This window comes from Carassius carassius, chromosome 7 (genome assembly GCF_963082965.1).
Source record: "Carassius carassius chromosome 7, fCarCar2.1, whole genome shotgun sequence".
NCBI lineage: Eukaryota > Metazoa > Chordata > Actinopteri > Cypriniformes > Cyprinidae > Carassius > Carassius carassius.
Window position 1 is genome coordinate 55,001 of NC_081761.1, and position 9,972 is coordinate 64,972.

General features: G+C 35.0%; 1 protein-coding gene across 1 annotated transcript in view; it reads left to right on the plus strand.

Moving 5' to 3' along the window:
* The window catches only part of nfkbiz (nuclear factor of kappa light polypeptide gene enhancer in B-cells inhibitor, zeta), an 8,734-nt gene extending 8,332 nt beyond the window's left edge, over nucleotides 1-402 (plus strand). The window contains exon 12 of the mRNA XM_059553415.1: nucleotides 1-402. This exon is cut by the window's left edge and continues 484 nt beyond it. The gene's annotated coding sequence lies outside the window, so the exon portion shown is untranslated.
* The last annotated feature ends 9,570 nt before the right edge of the window (nucleotides 403-9,972 follow it).

Below are 9,972 nucleotides of genomic sequence, written 5' to 3' on the forward strand. Positions count from 1 at the left end.
CTCAGCATGTTATTGTCTTTTCTTCCATTGATTATTAACTTTTATGAGCTCATGCCATTCTCGAGAAGTCCTCTAATTATTCTGTTTGACTGTAACTGCTGTTCTCAGAATCAACAGTAAAATACACATTAAAATAGGGTTAAAGGTGTTTGTTTTTGATGAAGACAGAAAGAGGTGGCATTATAGCAGCTCATATGACATGTTTCTGTATGAGTTTTTGTGGTGATGGGATTAGTTTATAGGGTTATTCTTTCTTTCTCTATATATAATGTCATTCAGCATTATGTTTATTGTGCATCAGGAGCGGGTCATTGTTTGTGTTTTCTTTGCAGGTAACATGATTTTCTGTGAGTTTAATTGTCTGCTGTAATTTGGTCTTAAATAAAGATTCCTTGTTCTGTTCTCGTGAGAGTGTCAGATTTCAGAAAGTGTCAAAGTGAAAGAGCAGAAAACTGATCCAGAGCAGGAAATAATTCGGCTGAAACACAAGCTAATGTGACACACACCTTACAGGAATTCACAAGAAGCACGCGATCACAGGAACAGCACAAAGTGATTGAACAGTGTTTACTTGAAGTGTTTGTCAGTCGAGTTCATCTACTTCTCAGTGCTTTTAAAGTCATCACAATGACAAAAAAACCCTCATTCATGTACAATAGACCCACGGAAGCCACTCAAAATAGATTCACTCGCTCACGTAAGCTGACCTTTTAGCTTTATAAGAGGAAAGCACCTATGAAATTGGGAGACTTCCTCATATTCTGAGTGCTGAAACTACAGCAAAAGTCTTTATATCATCAGATATAACCTTGACTTCTGCATTTCTTTCATGTCACATTCCAGAATCGTTTCTGGTCTATAAAAATAATCAAAATAGAAACATGAAACCACAATATTCTCACAGCTCCAGTTTCATTCAGCTGAGCCAGAAATCCCCTCCCCAGTGTGTTTGTCTTTACATACACAGCCCTTCATTTCATGAGAAACCTCTTGTATGGTTAAAAAAAACAAAGGCAGGACAAAGATTATTCAAGTCAAGATGATTGATTCTCTGTAACAGCAGTTTCCTTGGCCTGTGTTTTTTAAAGAATAATAATAATCAAGCCCAGTGAACGTCTGATTGCTCATTCACTTTATGCTAAAAAACTGTTAATAAGAGACGATTAACAACTGCATATACAAATCAAACTCCAGACACCTGTGAAGGTTCATTGAAGTGTTAGTGTTCTCGGGGTGTGTCTGTAATCACAAGATCAACCAGCTGGACGTGTCTGATGGGACACCACTGGATCTACTGTATAGCAGAGTTTTTAAAATACATAGTTTTTAACATGTTGTTTTCGTTGTACATCACATACAAGCACATGCTAGATTATAATTCCTTGGTCTACTCAAGTCAAGTCACCTTTATTTACAAAGTGCTTTTATCAATACAGAGTGTGTCAAAGCAGCTTTACAGTATTAAATAGGTAAATATTGTCAATAATGCACAAGGACAGTAAACACTCAATTTTCAGTTAAAGTCAGTTTATCATTGAATTCAGAGATTATCATCATCCAGCTCAGTTCAGTTTAAATAGTATCTGTGCAATCAAGTCGAGGATATCGCTGGATATTAAGAGTCCCCACCTAAACAAATCAAAGGAACCAAACTCCATCTGTGACAGAAACCTTTGGGAGAAACTAGGTTTCTCCTGCCACTAGGGTTAGTGTTATGAGGGCACTGTATGACTTGTGTTTCTTCTTCAGTGTATTTTCTGACTTCATCTTAAGTTTTAATGAAAGTCTAATCCGGTGTGTCTGTGTGTTTGAGCTCAACGGTCGCTCGAGATCATTCAACTATAGCTTTTGTGAGTTTCTCACATGCTGGAGGCAGTTTGTAACATGACTTTATGTTATAACTTTAACTGGAGATCAAAGAATGACATGCTGAACTGACGAGCTAATCATCAACATCATTAACAGAAATAATACAGGAAGCTTTCTCTAATGCCTTACTAATCACACTGACATTGAAACTTCATGTTTGATATTCTTATATTTTTGTTGCTGGGTTCTTGTCACAGCCGATCTGGTTAAAGAGAAGAGAAGAACAGAATCTCATGGGAACTCTCACTTCCTCCTTCAGGTGCCTTACTTCCTGTCCCAGTCAGATTCCCGGCACTGATGTTTCATCTTTTTATAGCATATTCCACTGGAATATTCATGACATACACTCAAAAACCAAACATCTGATCATGTCACAAAGACATATGGTTTATTGTTTCGGTCAACTTCAATACTACTGTCCAGATGGAAGGAAAACACGCTGACCTTTAAACCGGGGTGTGGTTCTGGAATCTCTGCTGTGAGCGAGTGTCATTACACAACATCAATAACGAGGTCCTTTGACAGAGAACTCATCTAATGATCCTGATGACAGATGAGTGTTATATCTCTGTTCACAACAGAAACTCATACTGTAAGTAGTTAGAATAATTAAATGAACCCAACTGTAGAAGCATCACAGAACCAGACTCCAGAAGATTTTGTGTATTTATTGTGTAATAACCTGATCAGCTCGTTCTTCACTCGCTCTCTCAGACTGGGTCTACAGCAGAATTAATAACGTGTTTAATACAGCCGGAACAATAACGTGTGTTTATTACAGCCGGAATAGTAACGTGTTTATTACATCCGGAATAATAACTTGTGTGTTTAATACAGCCGGAATAATAACGTGTGTGTTTATTACAGCAGGAATAATAATGTGTGTGTTTATTACAGCTGGAATAAAAACGTGTGTGTTTATTACAGCCGGAATAATAACGTTTGTGTTTATTACAGCCGGAATAATAACGTTTGTGTTTATTACAGCCGGAATAATAACGTGTGTGTTATTACAGCTGGAATAATAACGTGTGTGTTTATTACAGCTGGAATAATAACGTGTGTGTTTATTACAGCCGGAATAATAACGTTTGTGTTTATTACAGCCGGAATAATAACGTGTGTGTTTATTACAGCCGGAATAATAACGTGTGTGTTTATTACAGCCGGAATAATAACGTGTGTGTTTATTACAGCCGGAATAATAACGTGTGTGTTTAATACAGCCGGAATAATAACGTGTTTAATACAGCCGGAATAATAACGTGTGTGTTTATTACAGCCGGAATAATAACGTGTGTGTTTATTACAGCCGGAATAATAACGTGTGTGTTTATTACAGCCGGAATAATAACGTGTGTGTTTATTACAGCCGGAATAATAACGTGTGTGTTTATTACAGCCGGAATAATAACGTGTGTGTTTATTACAGCCGGAATAATAACGTGTGTGTTTAATACAGCCGGAATAATAACGTGTTTAATACAGCCGGAATAATAATGTGTGTGTTTATTACAGCCGGAATAATACCGTGTGTGTTTATTACAGCCGGAATAATAACGTGTGTGTTTATTACAGCCGGAATAATAACGTGTGTGTTTATTACAGCCGGAATAATAACGTTTGTGTTTATTACAGCCGGAATAATAACGTGTGTTTAATACAGCCGGAATAATAACGTGTGTGTTTATTACAGCCGGAATAATAACGTGTGTGTTTATTACAGCCGGAATAATAACGTGTGTGTTTAATACAGCAGGAATAATAACGTTTGTGTTTATTACAGCCGGAATAATAACGTGTGTGTTTATTACAGCCGGAATAATAACGTGTGTGTTTATTACAGCTGGAATAATAACGTGTGTTTATTACAGCCGGAATAATAACGTGTGTGTTTAATACAGCCGGAATAATAACGTGTGTTTATTACAGCCGGAATAATAACGTGTGTGTTTAATACAGCCGGAATAATAATGTTTGTGTTTATTACAGCCGGAATAATAAAGTATGTGTTTCATACAGCCGGAATAATAACGTGTGTGTTTAAATACAGCAGGAATCATAACGTGTGTGTTTTAATACAGCCGGAATAATAATGTGTGTGTTTATTACAGCAGGAATAATAACGTGTGTGTTTAATACAGCCGGATTAATAACGTGTGTGTTTATTACAAAAGGAATAATAACGTGTGTTTAATACAGCCAGATTAATAACGTGTGTGTTTATTACAGCAGGACTAATAACGTGTGTGTTTTAATACAGCAGGAATAATAACGTGTGTGTTTAATGCAGCCAGAATAATAACGTGTGTGTTTATTACAGCCGGAATAATAACGTGTGTGTTTAATACAGCCGGAACAATAACGTGTGTGTTTAATACAGCCGGATTAATAACGTGTGTGTTTTAATACAGCACTAATCATAATGTGTGTGTTTTAATACAGCAGGAATAATAATGTGTGTGTTTATTACAGCAGGAATCATAACGAGTGTGTTTAATACAGCAGGAATAATAATGTGTGTGTTTAATACAGCCGGAACAATAACGTGTGTGTTTAATACAGCCGGATTAATAACGTGTGTGTTTTAATACAGCACGAATCATAATGTGTGTGTTTTAATACAGCAGGAATAATAAAGTGTGTGTTTATTACAGCCGGAAAAATAACGTGTGTGTTTAATACAGCCGGAACAATAACGTGTGTGTTTAATAAAGCACGAATCATAATGTGTGTGTTTTAATACAGCAGGAATAATAATGTGTGTGTTTATTACAGCAGGAATCATAACGTGTGTGTTCAATACAGCAGGAATAATAATGTGTGTGTTTATTACAGCAGGAATAATAACGTGTGTGTTTAATACAGCCGGATTAATAGCGTGTGTGTTTTAATACAGCACGAATCATAATGTGTGTGTTTTAATACAGCAGGAATAATAATGTGTGTGTTTATTACAGCAGGAATCATAACGTGTGTGTTCAATACAGCAGGAATAATAATGTGTGTGTTTATTACAGCAGGAATCATAACGTGTGTGTTTAATACAGCAGGAATAATAACGTGTGTGTTTATTAAAGCAGGAATAATAATGTGTGTGTTCATTACATCAGGAATAATAACGTGTGTGTTTATTACAGCAGGAATAATAATGTGTGTGTTCATTACAGCCAGAATAATAACGTGTGTGTTTATTACAGCAGGAATAATAATGTGTGTGTTCATTACAGCCGGAATAATAACGTGTGTGTTTATTACAGCCGGAATAATAACGTTTGTGTTTATTACAGCCGGAATAATAACGTGTGTGTTTATTACAGCCGGAATAATAACGTGTGTGTTTATTACAGCCGGAATAATAACGTGTGTGTTTAATACAGCAGGAATAATAACGTTTGTGTTTATTACAGCCGGAATAATAACGTGTGTGTTTATTACAGCCGGAATAATAACGTGTGTGTTTATTACAGCCGGAATAATAACGTGTGTTTATTACAGCCGGAATAATAATGTGTGTGTTTAATACAGCCGGAATAATAACGTGTGTTTATTACAGCCGGAATAATAATGTTTGTGTTTATTACAGCCGGAATAATAACGTATGTGTTTCATACAGCCGGAATAATAACGTGTGTGTTTAAATACAGCCGGAATAATAACGTGTGTATTTAATACAGCCGGAATAATAATGTGTGTGTTTATTACAGCAGGAATAATAACGTGTGTGTTTAATACAGCCGGATTAATAACGTGTGTGTTTATTACAAAAGGAATAATAACGTGTGTTTAATACAGCCAGATTAATAACGTGTGTGTTTATTACAGCAGGACTAATAACGTGTGTGTTTAATACAGCCGGATTAATAACGTGTGTGTTTATTACAAAAGGAATAATAACGTGTGTTTAATACAGCCAGATTAATAACGTGTGTGTTTATTACAGCAGGACTAATAACGTGTGTTTTAATACAGCAGGAATAATAACGTGTGTGTTTAATGCAGCCAGAATAATAACGTGTGTGTTTATTACAGCCGGAACAATAACGTGTGTGTTTAATACAGCCGGATTAATAACGTGTGTGTTTTAATACAGCACTAATCATAATGTGTGTGTTTTAATACAGCAGGAATAATAATGTGTGTGTTTATTACAGCAGGAATCATAACGAGTGTGTTTAATACAGCAGGAATAATAATGTGTGTGTTTAATACAGCCGGAACAATAACGTGTGTGTTTAATACAGCCGGATTAATAACGTGTGTGTTTTAATACAGCACGAATCATAATGTGTGTGTTTTAATACAGCAGGAATAATAAAGTGTGTGTTTATTACAGCCGGAATAATAACGTGTGTGTTTAATACAGCCGGAACAATAACGTGTGTGTTTAATACAGCACGAATCATAATGTGTGTGTTTTAATACAGCAGGAATAATAATTTGTGTGTTTATTACAGCAGGAATCATAACGTGTGTGTTCAATACAGCCGGAATAATAATGTGTGTGTTTATTACAGCAGGAATAATAACGTGTGTGTTTAATACAGCCGGATTAATAGCGTGTGTGTTTTAATACAGCACGAATCATAATGTGTGTGTTTTAATACAGCAGGAATAATAATGTGTGTGTTTATTACAGCAGGAATCATAACGTGTGTGTTCAATACAGCAGGAATAATAATGTGTGTGTTTATTACAGCAGGAATAATAACGTGTGTGTTTAATACAGCAGGATTAATAATGTGTGTGTTTATTACAACAGGAATAATAACGTGTGTGTTTAATACAGCCGGATTAATAACTTGTGTGTTTATTACAGCAGGAATAATAGCGTGTGTGTTTTAATACAGCAGGAATACTAACGTGTGTGTTTAATACAGCCAGAACAATAATGTGTGTGTTTATTACAGCCGGAATAATAACGTGTGTGTTTAATACAGCCGGAACAATAACGTGTGTGTTTTAATACAGCACGAATCATAATGTGTGTGTTTTAATACAGCAGGAATAATAATGTGTGTGTTTATTACAGCAGGAATCATAACGTGTGTGTTCAATACAGCAGGAATAATAATGTGTGTGTTTATTACAGCAGGAATAATAACGTGTGTGTTTAATACAGCCGGATTAATAGTGTGTGTGTTTTAATACAGCACGAATCATAATGTGTGTATTTTAATACAGCAGGAATAATAATGTGTGTGTTTATTACAGCAGGAATCATAACGTGTGTGTTTATTACAGCAGGAATAATAACGTTTGTGTTTATTACAGCCGGAATAATAACGTGTGTGTTTATTACAGCAGGAATAATAACGTGTGTGTTTAATACAGCCGGATTAATAACGTGTGTGTTTAATACAGCCGGATTAATAACTTGTGTGTTTATTACAGCAGGAATAATAGCGTGTGTGTTTTAATACAGCAGGAATACTAACGTGTGTGTTTAATACAGCCAGAACAATAACGTGTGTGTTTATTACAGCCGGAATAATAACGTGTGTGTTTAATACAGCCGGAACAATAACGTGTGTGTTTTAATACAGCACGAATCATAATGTATGTGTTTTAATACAGCAGGAATAATAATGTGTGTGTTTATTACAGCAGGAATCATAACGTGTGTGTTTAATACAGCAGGAATAATAACGTGTGTGTTTATTACAGCAGGAATAATAATGTGTGTGTTCATTACAGCAGGAATAACAATGTGTGTGTTCATTACATCAGGAATAATAACGTGTGTGTTTATTACAGCCAGACTAATAACGTGTGTGTTTATTACAGCAGGAATAATAATGTGTGTGTTCATTACAGCCGGAACAATAACGTGTGTGTTTTAATACAGCACGAATCATAATGTATGTGTTTTAATACAGCAGGAATAATAATGTGTGTGTTTATTACAGCAGGAATCATAACGTGTGTGTTTAATACAGCAGGAATAATAATGTGTGTGTTCATTACAGCAGGAATAATAATGTGTGTGTTCATTACATCAGGAATAATAACGTGTGTGTTTATTACAGCAGGAATAATAATGTGTGTGTTCATTACAGCAGGAATAATAACGTGTGTGTTTTAATACAGCAGGAATAATAACGTGTGTGTTTTAATACAGCACGAATCATAATGTGTGTGTTTTAATACAGCAGGAATAATAAAGTGTGTGTTTATTACAGCCGGAATAATAACGTGTGTGTTTAATACAGCAGGAATAATAACGTCTGTGTTTAATACAGCCGGAATAATAACGTGTGTGTTTTAATACAGCACGAATCATAATGTGTGTGTTTTAATACAACAGGAATAATAATGTGTGCGTTTATTACAGCAGGAATCATAACGTGTGTGTTCAATACAGCAGGAATAATAATGTGTGTGTTTATTACAGCAGGAATAATAACGTGTGTGTTTAATACAGCCGGATTAATAACGTGTGTGTTTATTACAGCAGGAATAATAACGTGTGTGTTTAATACAGCCGGATTAATAACTTGTGTGTTTATTACAGCAGGAATAATAGTGTGTGTGTTTTAATACAGCAGGAATAATAACGTGTGTGTTTAATACAGCCAGAACAATAACGTGTGTGTTTATTACAGCCGGAATAATAACGTGTGTGTTTAAATACAGCACGAATCATAACGTATGTGTTTTAATACAGCAGGAATAATAATGTGTGTGTTTATTACAGCAGGAATCATAACGTGTGTGTTTAATACAGCAGGAATAATAACGTGTGTGTTTTAATACAGCACGAATCATAATGTATGTGTTTTAATACAGCAGGAATAATAATGTGTGTGTTTATTACAGCAGGAATCATAACGTGTGTGTTTAATACAGCAGGAATAATAACGTGTGTGTTTAATACAGCCGGATTAATAGTGTGTGTGTTTTAATACAGCACGAATCATAATGTGTGTGTTTTAATACAGCAGGAATAATAATGTGTGTGTTTATTACAGCAGGAATCATAACGTGTGTGTTTATTACAGCAGGAATAATAACGTTTGTGTTTATTACAGCCGGAATAATAACGTGTGTGTTTATTACAGCAGGAATAATAACGTGTGTGTTTAATACAGCCGGATTAATAACGTGTGTGTTTAATACAGCCGGATTAATAACTTGTGTGTTTATTACAGCAGGAATAATAGCGTGTGTGTTTTAATACAGCAGGAATACTAACGTGTGTGTTTAATACAGCCAGAACAATAATGTGTGTGTTCATTACAGCCGGAATAATAACGTGTGTGTTTAATACAGCCGGAATAATAACGTGTGTGTTTAATACAGCCGGAACAATAACGTGTGTGTTTTAATACAGCACGAATCATAATGTATGTGTTTTAATACAGCAGGAATAATAATGTGTGTGTTTATTACAGCAGGAATCATAACGTGTGTGTTTAATACAGCAGGAATAATAACGTGTGTGTTTATTACAGCAGGAATAATAATGTGTGTGTTCATTACATCAGGAATAATAACGTGTGTGTTTATTACAGCCAGAATAATAACGTGTGTGTTTATTACAGCAGGAATAATAATGTGTGTGTTCATTACAGCCAGAATAATAACGTGTGTGTTTAATACAGCCGGAATAATAACGTGTGTGTTTATTACAGCAGGAATAATAACGTGTGTGTTTATTACAGCAGGAATAATAACGTGTGTGTTTATTACAGCAGGAATAATAATGTGTGTGTTCATTACATCAGGAATAATAACGTGTGTGTTTATTACAGCAGGAATAATAACGTGTGTGTTTATTACAGCAGGAATAATAACGTGTGTGTTTATTACAGCAGGAATAATAATGTGTGTGTTCATTACATCAGGAATAATAACGTGTGTGTTTATTACAGCCAGAATAATAACGTGTGTGTTTATTACAGCAGGAATAACAATGTGTGTGTTCATTACAGCAGGAATAATAACGTGTGTTTTAATAAAGCAGGAATAATAACGTGTGTGTTTATTACAGCAGGAATAATAATGTGTGTGTTTATTACAGCAGGAATCATAACGTGTGTGTTTTAATACAGCAGGAATAATAACGTGTGTGTTTATTACAGCAGGAATAACAATGTGTGT